This window comes from Pongo abelii, chromosome 6 (genome assembly GCF_028885655.2).
Source record: "Pongo abelii isolate AG06213 chromosome 6, NHGRI_mPonAbe1-v2.0_pri, whole genome shotgun sequence".
Taxonomy (NCBI): Eukaryota; Metazoa; Chordata; class Mammalia; order Primates; family Hominidae; genus Pongo; species Pongo abelii.
This window is the reverse complement of record NC_071991.2, coordinates 7,630,885-7,647,385: the sequence shown is the minus strand read 5'-3', so window position 1 is coordinate 7,647,385 and position 16,501 is coordinate 7,630,885.

Sequence of the window (16,501 nt, the reverse complement as noted above, 5' to 3'; positions counted from 1 at the left end):
GGGGGGGTGCGGCACCCCCCGCGAGGCGGGGAGTGGGAGCCAGCCCCCTAGTCCCCCCCCTGGCTCCCAGGAGCCCCCTCGCGGGGGGGTGCGGCACCCCCCGCGAGGCGGGGAGTGGGAGCCAGCCCCCTAGTCCCCCCCCTGGCTCCCAGGAGCCCCCTCGCGGGGGGGTGCGGCACCCCCCGCGAGGCGGGGAGTGGGAGCCAGCCCCCTAGTCCCCCCCCTGGCTCCCAGGAGCCCCCTCGCGGGGGGGTGCGGCACCCCCCGCGAGGCGGGGAGTGGGAGCCAGCCCCCTAGTCCCCCCCCTGGCTCCCAGGAGCCCCCTCGCGGGGGGGTGCGGCACCCCCCGCGAGGCGGGGAGTGGGAGCCAGCCCCCTAGTCCCCCCCCTGGCTCCCAGGAGCCCCCTCGCGGGGGGGTGCGGCACCCCCGCGAGGCGGGGAGTGGGAGCCAGCCCCCTAGTCCCCCCCCTGGCTCCCAGGAGCCCCCTCGCGGGGGGGTGCGGCACCCCCCGCGAGGCGGGGAGTGGGAGCCAGCCCCCTAGTCCCCCCCCTGGCTCCCAGGAGCCCCCTCGCGGGGGGGTGCGGCACCCCCCGCGAGGCGGGGAGTGGGAGCCAGCCCCCTAGTCCCCCCCCTGGCTCCCAGGAGCCCCCTCGCGGGGGGGTGCGGCACCCCCCGCGAGGCGGGGAGTGGGAGCCAGCCCCCTAGTCCCCCCCCTGGCTCCCAGGAGCCCCCTCGCGGGGGGGTGCGGCACCCCCCGCGAGGCGGGGAGTGGGAGCCAGCCCCCTAGTCCCCCCCCTGGCTCCCAGGAGCCCCCTCGCGGGGGGGTGCGGCACCCCCCGCGAGGCGGGGAGTGGGAGCCAGCCCCCTAGTCCCCCCCCTGGCTCCCAGGAGCCCCCTCGCGGGGGGGTGCGGCACCCCCCGCGAGGCGGGGAGTGGGAGCCAGCCCCCTAGTCCCCCCCCTGGCTCCCAGGAGCCCCCTCGCGGGGGGGTGCGGCACCCCCCGCGAGGCGGGGAGTGGGAGCCAGCCCCCTAGTCCCCCCCCTGGCTCCCAGGAGCCCCCTCGCGGGGGGGTGCGGCACCCCCCGCGAGGCGGGGAGTGGGAGCCAGCCCCCTAGTCCCCCCCCTGGCTCCCAGGAGCCCCCTCGCGGGGGGGTGCGGCACCCCCCGCGAGGCGGGGAGTGGGAGCCAGCCCCCTAGTCCCCCCCCTGGCTCCCAGGAGCCCCCTCGCGGGGGGGTGCGGCACCCCCCGCGAGGCGGGGAGTGGGAGCCAGCCCCCTAGTCCCCCCCTGGCTCCCAGGAGCCCCCTCGCGGGGGGGTGCGGCACCCCCCGCGAGGCGGGGAGTGGGAGCCAGCCCCCTAGTCCCCCCCCTGGCTCCCAGGAGCCCCCTCGCGGGGGGGTGCGGCACCCCCCGCGAGGCGGGGAGTGGGAGCCAGCCCCCTAGTCCCCCCCCTGGCTCCCAGGAGCCCCCTCGCGGGGGGGTGCGGCACCCCCCGCGAGGCGGGGAGTGGGAGCCAGCCCCCTAGTCCCCCCCCTGGCTCCCAGGAGCCCCCTCGCGGGGGGGTGCGGCACCCCCCGCGAGGCGGGGAGTGGGAGCCAGCCCCCTAGTCCCCCCCCTGGCTCCCAGGAGCCCCCTCGCGGGGGGGTGCGGCACCCCCCGCGAGGCGGGGAGTGGGAGCCAGCCCCCTAGTCCCCCCCTGGCTCCCAGGAGCCCCCTCGCGGGGGGGTGCGGCACCCCCCGCGAGGCGGGGAGTGGGAGCCAGCCCCCTAGTCCCCCCCCTGGCTCCCAGGAGCCCCCTCGCGGGGGGGTGCGGCACCCCCCGCGAGGCGGGGAGTGGGAGCCAGCCCCCTAGTCCCCCCCCTGGCTCCCAGGAGCCCCCTCGCGGGGGGGTGCGGCACCCCCCGCGAGGCGGGGAGTGGGAGCCAGCCCCCTAGTCCCCCCCCTGGCTCCCAGGAGCCCCCTCGCGGGGGGGTGCGGCACCCCCCGCGAGGCGGGGAGTGGGAGCCAGCCCCCTAGTCCCCCCCCTGGCTCCCAGGAGCCCCCTCGCGGGGGGGTGCGGCACCCCCCGCGAGGCGGGGAGTGGGAGCCAGCCCCCTAGTCCCCCCCCTGGCTCCCAGGAGCCCCCTCGCGGGGGGGTGCGGCACCCCCCGCGAGGCGGGGAGTGGGAGCCAGCCCCCTAGTCCCCCCCCTGGCTCCCAGGAGCCCCCTCGCGGGGGGGTGCGGCACCCCCCGCGAGGCGGGGAGTGGGAGCCAGCCCCCTAGTCCCCCCCCTGGCTCCCAGGAGCCCCCTCGCGGGGGGGTGCGGCACCCCCCGCGAGGCGGGGAGTGGGAGCCAGCCCCCTAGTCCCCCCCCTGGCTCCCAGGAGCCCCCTCGCGGGGGGGTGCGGCACCCCCCGCGAGGCGGGGAGTGGGAGCCAGCCCCCTAGTCCCCCCCCTGGCTCCCAGGAGCCCCCTCGCGGGGGGGTGCGGCACCCCCCGCGAGGCGGGGAGTGGGAGCCAGCCCCCTAGTCCCCCCCTGGCTCCCAGGAGCCCCCTCGCGGGGGGGTGCGGCACCCCCCGCGAGGCGGGGAGTGGGAGCCAGCCCCCTAGTCCCCCCCCTGGCTCCCAGGAGCCCCCTCGCGGGGGGGTGCGGCACCCCCCGCGAGGCGGGGAGTGGGAGCCAGCCCCCTAGTCCCCCCCCTGGCTCCCAGGAGCCCCCTCGCGGGGGGGTGCGGCACCCCCCGCGAGGCGGGGAGTGGGAGCCAGCCCCCTAGTCCCCCCTGGCTCCCAGGAGCCCCCTCGCGGGGGGGTGCGGCACCCCCCGCGAGGCGGGGAGTGGGAGCCAGCCCCCTAGTCCCCCCTGGCTCCCAGGAGCCCCCTCGCGGGGGGGTGCGGCACCCCCCGCGAGGCGGGGAGTGGGAGCCAGCCCCCTAGTCCCCCCCCTGGCTCCCAGGAGCCCCCTCGCGGGGGGGTGCGGCACCCCCCGCGAGGCGGGGAGTGGGAGCCAGCCCCCTAGTCCCCCCCCTGGCTCCCAGGAGCCCCCTCGCGGGGGGGTGCGGCACCCCCCGCGAGGCGGGGAGTGGGAGCCAGCCCCCTAGTCCCCCCCCTGGCTCCCAGGAGCCCCCTCGCGGGGGGGTGCGGCACCCCCCGCGAGGCGGGGAGTGGGAGCCAGCCCCCTAGTCCCCCCCCTGGCTCCCAGGAGCCCCCTCGCGGGGGGGTGCGGCACCCCCCGCGAGGCGGGGAGTGGGAGCCAGCCCCCTAGTCCCCCCCCTGGCTCCCAGGAGCCCCCTCGCGGGGGGGTGCGGCACCCCCCGCGAGGCGGGGAGTGGGAGCCAGCCCCCTAGTCCCCCCCCTGGCTCCCAGGAGCCCCCTCGCGGGGGGGTGCGGCACCCCCCGCGAGGCGGGGAGTGGGAGCCAGCCCCCTAGTCCCCCCCCTGGCTCCCAGGAGCCCCCTCGCGGGGGGGTGCGGCACCCCCCGCGAGGCGGGGAGTGGGAGCCAGCCCCCTAGTCCCCCCCCTGGCTCCCAGGAGCCCCCTCGCGGGGGGGTGCGGCACCCCCCGCGAGGCGGGGAGTGGGAGCCAGCCCCCTAGTCCCCCCCCTGGCTCCCAGGAGCCCCCTCGCGGGGGGGTGCGGCACCCCCCGCGAGGCGGGGAGTGGGAGCCAGCCCCCTAGTCCCCCCCCTGGCTCCCAGGAGCCCCCTCGCGGGGGGGTGCGGCACCCCCCGCGAGGCGGGGAGTGGGAGCCAGCCCCCTAGTCCCCCCCCTGGCTCCCAGGAGCCCCCTCGCGGGGGGGTGCGGCACCCCCCGCGAGGCGGGGAGTGGGAGCCAGCCCCCTAGTCCCCCCCCTGGCTCCCAGGAGCCCCCTCGCGGGGGGGTGCGGCACCCCCCGCGAGGCGGGGAGTGGGAGCCAGCCCCCTAGTCCCCCCTGGCTCCCAGGAGCCCCCTCGCGGGGGGGTGCGGCACCCCCCGCGAGGCGGGGAGTGGGAGCCAGCCCCCTAGTCCCCCCCCTGGCTCCCAGGAGCCCCCTCGCGGGGGGGTGCGGCACCCCCCGCGAGGCGGGGAGTGGGAGCCAGCCCCCTAGTCCCCCCCTGGCTCCCAGGAGCCCCCTCGCGGGGGGGTGCGGCACCCCCCGCGAGGCGGGGAGTGGGAGCCAGCCCCCTAGTCCCCCCCCTGGCTCCCAGGAGCCCCCTCGCGGGGGGGTGCGGCACCCCCCGCGAGGCGGGGAGTGGGAGCCAGCCCCCTAGTCCCCCCCCTGGCTCCCAGGAGCCCCCTCGCGGGGGGGTGCGGCACCCCCCGCGAGGCGGGGAGTGGGAGCCAGCCCCCTAGTCCCCCCCCTGGCTCCCAGGAGCCCCCTCGCGGGGGGGTGCGGCACCCCCCGCGAGGCGGGGAGTGGGAGCCAGCCCCCTAGTCCCCCCCTGGCTCCCAGGAGCCCCCTCGCGGGGGGGTGCGGCACCCCCCGCGAGGCGGGGAGTGGGAGCCAGCCCCCTAGTCCCCCCCCTGGCTCCCAGGAGCCCCCTCGCGGGGGGTGCGGCACCCCCCGCGAGGCGGGGAGTGGGAGCCAGCCCCCTAGTCCCCCCCCTGGCTCCCAGGAGCCCCCTCGCGGGGGGGTGCGGCACCCCCCGCGAGGCGGGGAGTGGGAGCCAGCCCCCTAGTCCCCCCCCTGGCTCCCAGGAGCCCCCTCGCGGGGGGGTGCGGCACCCCCCGCGAGGCGGGGAGTGGGAGCCAGCCCCCTAGTCCCCCCCCTGGCTCCCAGGAGCCCCCTCGCGGGGGGGTGCGGCACCCCCCGCGAGGCGGGGAGTGGGAGCCAGCCCCCTAGTCCCCCCCCTGGCTCCCAGGAGCCCCCTCGCGGGGGGTGCGGCACCCCCGCGAGGCGGGGAGTGGGAGCCAGCCCCCTAGTCCCCCCCTGGCTCCCAGGAGCCCCCTCGCGGGGGGTGCGGCACCCCCCGCGAGGCGGGGAGTGGGAGCCAGCCCCCTAGTCCCCCCCCTGGCTCCCAGGAGCCCCCTCGCGGGGGGGTGCGGCACCCCCCGCGAGGCGGGGAGTGGGAGCCAGCCCCCTAGTCCCCCCCCTGGCTCCCAGGAGCCCCCTCGCAGGGGGGTGCGGCACCCCCCGCGAGGCGGGGAGTGGGAGCCAGCCCCCTAGTCCCCCCCCTGGCTCCCAGGAGCCCCCTCGCGGGGGGGTGCGGCACCCCCCGCGAGGCGGGGAGTGGGAGCCAGCCCCCTAGTCCCCCCCCTGGCTCCCAGGAGCCCCCTCGCGGGGGGTGCGGCACCCCCCGCGAGGCGGGGAGTGGGAGCCAGCCCCCTAGTCCCCCCCCTGGCTCCCAGGAGCCCCCTCGCGGGGGGGTGCGGCACCCCCCGCGAGGCGGGGAGTGGGAGCCAGCCCCCTAGTCCCCCCCCTGGCTCCCAGGAGCCCCCTCGCAGGGGGGTGCGGCACCCCCCGCGAGGCGGGGAGTGGGAGCCAGCCCCCTAGTCCCCCCCCTGGCTCCCAGGAGCCCCCTCGCAGGGGGGTGCGGCACCCCCCGCGAGGCGGGGAGTGGGAGCCAGCCCCCTAGTCCCCCCCCTGGCTCCCAGGAGCCCCCTCGCAGGGGGGTGCGGCACCCCCCGCGAGGCGGGGAGTGGGAGCCAGCCCCCTAGTCCCCCCCCTGGCTCCCAGGAGCCCCCTCGCAGGGGGGTGCGGCACCCCCCGCGAGGCGGGGAGTGGGAGCCAGCCCCCTAGTCCCCCCCCTGGCTCCCAGGAGCCCCCTCGCAGGGGGGTGCGGCACCCCCCGCGAGGCGGGGAGTGGGAGCCAGCCCCCTAGTCCCCCCCCTGGCTCCCAGGAGCCCCCTCGCAGGGGGGTGCGGCACCCCCCGCGAGGCGGGGAGTGGGAGCCAGCCCCCTAGTCCCCCCCCTGGCTCCCAGGAGCCCCCTCGCAGGGGGGTGCGGCACCCCCCGCGAGGCGGGGAGTGGGAGCCAGCCCCCTAGTCCCCCCCTGGCTCCCAGGAGCCCCCTCGCAGGGGGTGCGGCACCCCCCGCGAGGCGGGGAGTGGGAGCCAGCCCCCTAGTCCCCCCCCTGGCTCCCAGGAGCCCCCTCGCAGGGGGGTGCGGCACCCCCCGCGAGGCGGGGAGTGGGAGCCAGCCCCCTAGTCCCCCCCCTGGCTCCCAGGAGCCCCCTCGCAGGGGGGTGCGGCACCCCCCGCGAGGCGGGGAGTGGGAGCCAGCCCCCTAGTCCCCCCCCTGGCTCCCAGGAGCCCCCTCGCAGGGGGGTGCGGCACCCCCCGCGAGGCGGGGAGTGGGAGCCAGCCCCCTAGTCCCCCCCCTGGCTCCCAGGAGCCCCCTCGCAGGGGGGTGCGGCACCCCCCGCGAGGCGGGGAGTGGGAGCCAGCCCCCTAGTCCCCCCCCTGGCTCCCAGGAGCCCCCTCGCAGGGGGGTGCGGCACCCCCCGCGAGGCGGGGAGTGGGAGCCAGCCCCCTAGTCCCCCCCCTGGCTCCCAGGAGCCCCCTCGCAGGGGGGTGCGGCACCCCCCGCGAGGCGGGGAGTGGGAGCCAGCCCCCTAGTCCCCCCCCTGGCTCCCAGGAGCCCCCTCGCAGGGGGGTGCGGCACCCCCCGCGAGGCGGGGAGTGGGAGCCAGCCCCCTAGTCCCCCCCCTGGCTCCCAGGAGCCCCCTCGCAGGGGGGTGCGGCACCCCCGCGAGGCGGGGAGTGGGAGCCAGCCCCCTAGTCCCCCCCCTGGCTCCCAGGAGCCCCCTCGCAGGGGGGTGCGGCACCCCCCGCGAGGCGGGGAGTGGGAGCCAGCCCCCTAGTCCCCCCTGGCTCCCAGGAGCCCCCTCGCAGGGGGGTGCGGCACCCCCCGCGAGGCGGGGAGTGGGAGCCAGCCCCCTAGTCCCCCCCCTGGCTCCCAGGAGCCCCCTCGCAGGGGGGTGCGGCACCCCCCGCGAGGCGGGGAGTGGGAGCCAGCCCCCTAGTCCCCCCCCTGGCTCCCAGGAGCCCCCTCGCAGGGGGGTGCGGCACCCCCCGCGAGGCGGGGAGTGGGAGCCAGCCCCCTAGTCCCCCCCCTGGCTCCCAGGAGCCCCCTCGCAGGGGGGTGCGGCACCCCCCGCGAGGCGGGGAGTGGGAGCCAGCCCCCTAGTCCCCCCCCTGGCTCCCAGGAGCCCCCTCGCAGGGGGGTGCGGCACCCCCCGCGAGGCGGGGAGTGGGAGCCAGCCCCCTAGTCCCCCCCCTGGCTCCCAGGAGCCCCCTCGCAGGGGGGTGCGGCACCCCCCGCGAGGCGGGGAGTGGGAGCCAGCCCCCTAGTCCCCCCCCTGGCTCCCAGGAGCCCCCTCGCAGGGGGGTGCGGCACCCCCCGCGAGGCGGGGAGTGGGAGCCAGCCCCCTAGTCCCCCCCCTGGCTCCCAGGAGCCCCCTCGCAGGGGGGTGCGGCACCCCCCGCGAGGCGGGGAGTGGGAGCCAGCCCCCTAGTCCCCCCCCTGGCTCCCAGGAGCCCCCTCGCAGGGGGGTGCGGCACCCCCCGCGAGGCGGGGAGTGGGAGCCAGCCCCCTAGTCCCCCCCCTGGCTCCCAGGAGCCCCCTCGCAGGGGGGTGCGGCACCCCCCGCGAGGCGGGGAGTGGGAGCCAGCCCCCTAGTCCCCCCCCTGGCTCCCAGGAGCCCCCTCGCAGGGGGGTGCGGCACCCCCCGCGAGGCGGGGAGTGGGAGCCAGCCCCCTAGTCCCCCCCCTGGCTCCCAGGAGCCCCCTCGCAGGGGGGTGCGGCACCCCCCGCGAGGCGGGGAGTGGGAGCCAGCCCCCTAGTCCCCCCCCTGGCTCCCAGGAGCCCCCTCGCAGGGGGGTGCGGCACCCCCCGCGAGGCGGGGAGTGGGAGCCAGCCCCCTAGTCCCCCCCCTGGCTCCCAGGAGCCCCCTCGCAGGGGGGTGCGGCACCCCCCGCGAGGCGGGGAGTGGGAGCCAGCCCCCTAGTCCCCCCCCTGGCTCCCAGGAGCCCCCTCGCAGGGGGGTGCGGCACCCCCCGCGAGGCGGGGAGTGGGAGCCAGCCCCCTAGTCCCCCCCCTGGCTCCCAGGAGCCCCCTCGCAGGGGGGTGCGGCACCCCCCGCGAGGCGGGGAGTGGGAGCCAGCCCCCTAGTCCCCCCCCTGGCTCCCAGGAGCCCCCTCGCAGGGGGGTGCGGCACCCCCCGCGAGGCGGGGAGTGGGAGCCAGCCCCCTAGTCCCCCCCCTGGCTCCCAGGAGCCCCCTCGCAGGGGGGTGCGGCACCCCCCGCGAGGCGGGGAGTGGGAGCCAGCCCCCTAGTCCCCCCCTGGCTCCCAGGAGCCCCCTCGCAGGGGGGTGCGGCACCCCCCGCGAGGCGGGGAGTGGGAGCCAGCCCCCTAGTCCCCCCCCTGGCTCCCAGGAGCCCCCTCGCAGGGGGGTGCGGCACCCCCCGCGAGGCGGGGAGTGGGAGCCAGCCCCCTAGTCCCCCCCTGGCTCCCAGGAGCCCCCTCGCAGGGGGGTGCGGCACCCCCCGCGAGGCGGGGAGTGGGAGCCAGCCCCCTAGTCCCCCCCCTGGCTCCCAGGAGCCCCCTCGCAGGGGGGTGCGGCACCCCCCGCGAGGCGGGGAGTGGGAGCCAGCCCCCTAGTCCCCCCCCTGGCTCCCAGGAGCCCCCTCGCAGGGGGGTGCGGCACCCCCCGCGAGGCGGGGAGTGGGAGCCAGCCCCCTAGTCCCCCCCCTGGCTCCCAGGAGCCCCCTCGCAGGGGGGTGCGGCACCCCCCGCGAGGCGGGGAGTGGGAGCCAGCCCCCTAGTCCCCCCCCTGGCTCCCAGGAGCCCCCTCGCAGGGGGGTGCGGCACCCCCCGCGAGGCGGGGAGTGGGAGCCAGCCCCCTAGTCCCCCCCCTGGCTCCCAGGAGCCCCCTCGCAGGGGGGTGCGGCACCCCCCGCGAGGCGGGGAGTGGGAGCCAGCCCCCTAGTCCCCCCCCTGGCTCCCAGGAGCCCCCTCGCAGGGGGGTGCGGCACCCCCCGCGAGGCGGGGAGTGGGAGCCAGCCCCCTAGTCCCCCCCCTGGCTCCCAGGAGCCCCCTCGCAGGGGGGTGCGGCACCCCCCGCGAGGCGGGGAGTGGGAGCCAGCCCCCTAGTCCCCCCCCTGGCTCCCAGGAGCCCCCTCGCAGGGGGGTGCGGCACCCCCCGCGAGGCGGGGAGTGGGAGCCAGCCCCCTAGTCCCCCCCCTGGCTCCCAGGAGCCCCCTCGCAGGGGGGTGCGGCACCCCCCGCGAGGCGGGGAGTGGGAGCCAGCCCCCTAGTCCCCCCCCTGGCTCCCAGGAGCCCCCTCGCAGGGGGGTGCGGCACCCCCCGCGAGGCGGGGAGTGGGAGCCAGCCCCCTAGTCCCCCCCCTGGCTCCCAGGAGCCCCCTCGCAGGGGGGTGCGGCACCCCCCGCGAGGCGGGGAGTGGGAGCCAGCCCCCTAGTCCCCCCCCTGGCTCCCAGGAGCCCCCTCGCAGGGGGGTGCGGCACCCCCCGCGAGGCGGGGAGTGGGAGCCAGCCCCCTAGTCCCCCCCCTGGCTCCCAGGAGCCCCCTCGCAGGGGGGTGCGGCACCCCCCGCGAGGCGGGGAGTGGGAGCCAGCCCCCTAGTCCCCCCCCTGGCTCCCAGGAGCCCCCTCGCAGGGGGGTGCGGCACCCCCCGCGAGGCGGGGAGTGGGAGCCAGCCCCCTAGTCCCCCCCCTGGCTCCCAGGAGCCCCCTCGCAGGGGGGTGCGGCACCCCCCGCGAGGCGGGGAGTGGGAGCCAGCCCCCTAGTCCCCCCCCTGGCTCCCAGGAGCCCCCTCGCAGGGGGGTGCGGCACCCCCCGCGAGGCGGGGAGTGGGAGCCAGCCCCCTAGTCCCCCCCCTGGCTCCCAGGAGCCCCCTCGCAGGGGGGTGCGGCACCCCCCGCGAGGCGGGGAGTGGGAGCCAGCCCCCTAGTCCCCCCCCTGGCTCCCAGGAGCCCCCTCGCAGGGGGGTGCGGCACCCCCCGCGAGGCGGGGAGTGGGAGCCAGCCCCCTAGTCCCCCCCCTGGCTCCCAGGAGCCCCCTCGCAGGGGGGTGCGGCACCCCCCGCGAGGCGGGGAGTGGGAGCCAGCCCCCTAGTCCCCCCCCTGGCTCCCAGGAGCCCCCTCGCAGGGGGGTGCGGCACCCCCCGCGAGGCGGGGAGTGGGAGCCAGCCCCCTAGTCCCCCCCCTGGCTCCCAGGAGCCCCCTCGCAGGGGGGTGCGGCACCCCCCGCGAGGCGGGGAGTGGGAGCCAGCCCCCTAGTCCCCCCCCTGGCTCCCAGGAGCCCCCTCGCAGGGGGGTGCGGCACCCCCCGCGAGGCGGGGAGTGGGAGCCAGCCCCCTAGTCCCCCCCCTGGCTCCCAGGAGCCCCCTCGCAGGGGGGTGCGGCACCCCCCGCGAGGCGGGGAGTGGGAGCCAGCCCCCTAGTCCCCCCCCTGGCTCCCAGGAGCCCCCTCGCAGGGGGGTGCGGCACCCCCCGCGAGGCGGGGAGTGGGAGCCAGCCCCCTAGTCCCCCCCCTGGCTCCCAGGAGCCCCCTCGCAGGGGGGTGCGGCACCCCCCGCGAGGCGGGGAGTGGGAGCCAGCCCCCTAGTCCCCCCCCTGGCTCCCAGGAGCCCCCTCGCAGGGGGGTGCGGCACCCCCCGCGAGGCGGGGAGTGGGAGCCAGCCCCCTAGTCCCCCCCCTGGCTCCCAGGAGCCCCCTCGCAGGGGGGTGCGGCACCCCCCGCGAGGCGGGGAGTGGGAGCCAGCCCCCTAGTCCCCCCCCTGGCTCCCAGGAGCCCCCTCGCAGGGGGGTGCGGCACCCCCCGCGAGGCGGGGAGTGGGAGCCAGCCCCCTAGTCCCCCCCCTGGCTCCCAGGAGCCCCCTCGCAGGGGGGTGCGGCACCCCCCGCGAGGCGGGGAGTGGGAGCCAGCCCCCTAGTCCCCCCCCTGGCTCCCAGGAGCCCCCTCGCAGGGGGGTGCGGCACCCCCCGCGAGGCGGGGAGTGGGAGCCAGCCCCCTAGTCCCCCCCCTGGCTCCCAGGAGCCCCCTCGCAGGGGGGTGCGGCACCCCCCGCGAGGCGGGGAGTGGGAGCCAGCCCCCTAGTCCCCCCCCTGGCTCCCAGGAGCCCCCTCGCAGGGGGGTGCGGCACCCCCCGCGAGGCGGGGAGTGGGAGCCAGCCCCCTAGTCCCCCCCCTGGCTCCCAGGAGCCCCCTCGCAGGGGGGTGCGGCACCCCCCGCGAGGCGGGGAGTGGGAGCCAGCCCCCTAGTCCCCCCCCTGGCTCCCAGGAGCCCCCTCGCAGGGGGGTGCGGCACCCCCCGCGAGGCGGGGAGTGGGAGCCAGCCCCCTAGTCCCCCCCCTGGCTCCCAGGAGCCCCCTCGCAGGGGGGTGCGGCACCCCCCGCGAGGCGGGGAGTGGGAGCCAGCCCCCTAGTCCCCCCCCTGGCTCCCAGGAGCCCCCTCGCAGGGGGGTGCGGCACCCCCCGCGAGGCGGGGAGTGGGAGCCAGCCCCCTAGTCCCCCCCCTGGCTCCCAGGAGCCCCCTCGCAGGGGGGTGCGGCACCCCCCGCGAGGCGGGGAGTGGGAGCCAGCCCCCTAGTCCCCCCCCTGGCTCCCAGGAGCCCCCTCGCAGGGGGGTGCGGCACCCCCCGCGAGGCGGGGAGTGGGAGCCAGCCCCCTAGTCCCCCCCCTGGCTCCCAGGAGCCCCCTCGCAGGGGGGTGCGGCACCCCCCGCGAGGCGGGGAGTGGGAGCCAGCCCCCTAGTCCCCCCCCTGGCTCCCAGGAGCCCCCTCGCAGGGGGGTGCGGCACCCCCCGCGAGGCGGGGAGTGGGAGCCAGCCCCCTAGTCCCCCCCCTGGCTCCCAGGAGCCCCCTCGCAGGGGGGTGCGGCACCCCCCGCGAGGCGGGGAGTGGGAGCCAGCCCCCTAGTCCCCCCCCTGGCTCCCAGGAGCCCCCTCGCAGGGGGGTGCGGCACCCCCCGCGAGGCGGGGAGTGGGAGCCAGCCCCCTAGTCCCCCCCCTGGCTCCCAGGAGCCCCCTCGCAGGGGGGTGCGGCACCCCCCGCGAGGCGGGGAGTGGGAGCCAGCCCCCTAGTCCCCCCCCTGGCTCCCAGGAGCCCCCTCGCAGGGGGGTGAGGCACCCCCCGCGAGGCGGGGAGTGGGAGCCAGCCCCCTAGTCCCCCCCCTGGCTCCCAGGAGCCCCCTCGCAGGGGGGTGAGGCACCCCCCGCGAGGCGGGGAGTGGGAGCCAGCCCCCTAGTCCCCCCCCTGGCTCCCAGGAGCCCCCTCGCAGGGGGGTGAGGCACCCCCCGCGAGGCGGGGAGTGGGAGCCAGCCCCCTAGTCCCCCCCCTGGCTCCCAGGAGCCCCCTCGCAGGGGGGTGAGGCACCCCCCGCGAGGCGGGGAGTGGGAGCCAGCCCCCTAGTCCCCCCCCTGGCTCCCAGGAGCCCCCTCGCAGGGGGGTGAGGCACCCCCCGCGAGGCGGGGAGTGGGAGCCAGCCCCCTAGTCCCCCCCCTGGCTCCCAGGAGCCCCCTCGCAGGGGGGTGAGGCACCCCCCGCGAGGCGGGGAGTGGGAGCCAGCCCCCTAGTCCCCCCCCTGGCTCCCAGGAGCCCCCTCGCAGGGGGGTGAGGCACCCCCCGCGAGGCGGGGAGTGGGAGCCAGCCCCCTAGTCCCCCCCCTGGCTCCCAGGAGCCCCCTCGCAGGGGGGTGAGGCACCCCCCGCGAGGCGGGGAGTGGGAGCCAGCCCCCTAGTCCCCCCCTGGCTCCCAGGAGCCGCGGTGGACTCACTGCCTCTTTAGCATATTGTGCGTCATATTATCTCCCCTCTGGAAATTATGAACTATTTCACAGATGGGTGTACACCCGTCTTTATTGGGAGGAATATCATCCTCTTGCTCTCTGAATATTAGGAACGGTATCATAGGGGTGTTTCTACTCCCTGCGGTATTGGGTGTCATATCCTCCTCTCCCGCGTTGCAGTTAGAAACAATATTAGTGGGGCGTGTCCACCTTCTGTGATATTTAAAGTAATATCATCCTCTTCCCTCCAGTATCATGGGTACAATATCCCTGGGGGGTGTACACTTTCTGTGATATATGTAGTCATATCACCCCCTCCGCCCTGGATTATCATGAAGGACCATCTCGCACGGGGGTGTACACTTCCTGTGATATTGGGAATAATATCCACTTCCCTGTCTCTGAATATTAGGAAAAATATCACAGGGTGGGTGTACACCTCCTGCTCTACTATGGGGAGTAATATCTATCTATTATCGGGAGAAATATCATCCCCTCCCTTTCAGGATATTAATAACCATATCACACGGTGGGTGAACACAGCCTGCGGTGCTGGAATTATTATCATCCTCTGCCCCTCGGGTTACTAGGAATAATATCACAGAAGAGGTGTACAGTCCCTGCGATATTGGGAGTAATATCATACGCTTCTCCCGTGAATATTAGGAGCAATATCACCGGGTGGCTGTACATTCATTGCTATGTTGGCAGTCACGTCATACTCCACCCGCTGGATATTAGGATCAGTGTCCCAGGGTGATTGTACACCTACTGTGATATTAAAACTAATGTCATGCTCTCCATGCCTGGATATTAGGAACAATATCACAGGTAGGTGTACACCCCCTGCGGTTTACGAGTCATCATATTATGAATTATTAAACATCAGCCCCATTAATAATTATCAATGGTAATATTAATTAATAGTAGAACTTTATTAATCATTAATGATTATTTTAAAGATAGGATTCTGCATGATTAAAATTAATTCTTACTATTAATGTCATTTTTAATAATATTAGTTATTAATGTTATTAATCATTGTCTTATTACCAACATCACTTACGATGGATTTAAGTAACATTAATGACGGATATCATTATTTTATTATTAATATTGATATTGCTATTAATTATTAATCGTAATCATTAATATTTTTAATCCGCATGAAGTTTTACTGTCTCCACTGTAGTTATTAATATCGATGATTACTATTAATTGCTATTATATTTATTATTTATTAATATTAATAATTAATAAAACTGTTCCCGATATCCGTGGGGGAGAGGATATGACTCCCATTATCGCAGAAAGTGTACACCCCTCTAGGATGTGACTCCTAATAGTCAGGGGGTAGAGGATGACATGATGGAAAATATCGCACTGGGTGGACATCCCTCCTGTGATCCTGTTGCTGATCTCCAGGCGGGGAGTGGACGGTATGAATCCCACGAATCCAGAAGGTGTAGACCTCCCCGGTGATATTGTCCCTAATATCCAAAGGGAGGAAAATTATCGTCTCTTCCCCTGGATATTAGGGAGGGTATGAGAGGGGGAGGGTGTACATTCCCTGCGATATTCAATGTAATCTTATCCTCTCCCTCCCAGGGTATTAAGAACAATATGACAGGAGGGGTGTACACCCCCTGCGATATTGGGAGTCATATCATCCTGTCGCCCTGAGGAGAGAAGGCATTTCTCTTTCCGTCTCCTGTCTCTGAAGAGGAGGACGAAGTAAAAGTTGAAAAACAAGAGGAATGAAGCCAGTGGCAAGACCAGCCGGTGCCACTGATGAGCCGGCCTGAGGTGAAAAGATGAACCTCCCCCACCCCCACTCGAAGCACATGTGCTCTGAATCCACCACGAAAGACCCTTTCAGGTGGAACCTCTTAGAGTTGTAAGCCCTGAGAAAAGGGCCAGGAACTCTGTCTTCCTTCGGGGGGAGCTCCGCTCTTAAGACGCGTCTCCTGTCTCCTGGAGAGGATTAAAAGGAACATGGTCCTCCTGGAATCCGGTGTCTGAGGGGTTTGTCCGCGGCTCGTCCTGCTCCGCTTCTTGGTTCAACATGACCGGGAATTGAACCTGAGCCGTGGCAGTGAGCGTGCCGATTCCTAACCACCAGACCACCGGGGAACTTAGAGCTTTGTGGGAAATAGATTGCCTGACATTAGAAGTGGCTCGGCCGTCAGAAGGAAGCCTGGACAGGTCCCTTGTTTCTCAGGTGTGGCACAAGGGAACTGGGAAAGGATACCTAGACCAGTTCCCATACATAGACACCTGGTGACGGCTGGTGCTAGAACCCCCACAGTGGCTAAGAGGGCAGGCAGCAGCAATACTAGTAGCAAAGGGACAGATAGCTAAGGAAGGATCCTGCTCCACCCGCCCACGGAAATCAACTCCTCAAGTTCTGTTCGACCCAACATCAGAACGTCCACTGCAGGAGATAGCACCAGTGATCCCAGTGGTGCCCTCCCCTTCCCAGGGAAAGAGGCTCCCCACTCTTGAGCCCACAGTGCTTGCGCCTCCGCAAGACAAGCCTATCCCTAGGCCATCCAGAGTAGACAAGAGAGGAAGTGAAGACTCGGGAGAAACCCCTCCCTTGGCAGCTGGTTGATGACCCAAAACCGGGATCCAAATGCCCCTGAGAGAGCAGCGGTATGCTGGGAGAGATGAGGATGGTCACGTGGTGGACAGGCGTGTTTTTCTCTACCAGCCCTTCACCTCTGCCGACCTTCTCCACTGGAAAAACAATAACCCGTCCTATCCCGAAAAGCCACAGGCTGGAATTGATTTGCTCCAAACTATTCTCCAGACCCACAACCCCACCTGGGCTGATGGCCACCAGTGGCTCATGTTCCTCTTTCACAGAGATGAAAGGCGGAGGGTGCTCCAAGCAGCAACTGAGTGGCTAGAGGAACAGGCACCAGCTGATTCTCAAAACCCCCAAGAGTACGGAAGGACCCAGTTACCAGGAACCGACCCCCAGTGGGACCCAAATGAAAGAGAGGATATGCAAAGGCTAAACCGAGACAGGGAAGCTCTCTTGGAAGCATTCAAGAGGGGAGCTCAGAAGGCCACAAACGTTATCAAGGTCTCTGAGGTTATTCAGGGAAAGGAAGAAAGTCCAGCACAATTCTACCAGAGACTGTGTGAGGCCTACCGTATGTGTACTGGCTTTCATCCCCATAGCCCTGAAAATCAGCGCACGATTCACGTAGTTTGAGCCAGTCAGAGTGCAGAAGACATGTGAAGAAACCTGCAGAAACAGGCTGGGTTTGCAGGGATGGATACATCACAATTCTTAGAAATAGCTAAACAGGTGTTTGTAAACAGGGATGCAGTAAGCTGTAAGGAAAACCACAAAGAGAGTGAACGTCAGGCCCGGTGAAACACCGACCTGTTAGCTGCAGCAATCAGAGGGGTCCCCCCAGAGAGGCAAGGGAAGGGGGGCCCTGGGAAAGAAACTCAGCTTGGCTGTCAGAGTTGGCAGCGTGAGCAGTGTGCTTATTGAACAGAAATCGGACATTGGAAGAACAGATGCCCTCAGCTGAAAAGAAAACAAGGTGACTCAGAGCAAGAGGCCCCGGACAAGGAGGAAGGGGCCCAGCTCGACCTGGCAGAAGTAAGTGTTCTTGGACTGAGGGAGACCGGGCTCAAGGGTCCCCAAAGAGCCTGTGGACAGAATGACAGTCGGGGGTAGAGACGTTGATTTTCTTGTAGATACCGGTGCTGAACGTTCGGTAGTAACCGCCCCGGTCGCCCCCTTCTCCAAAGAGACTATTGACATCATCGGAGCCAC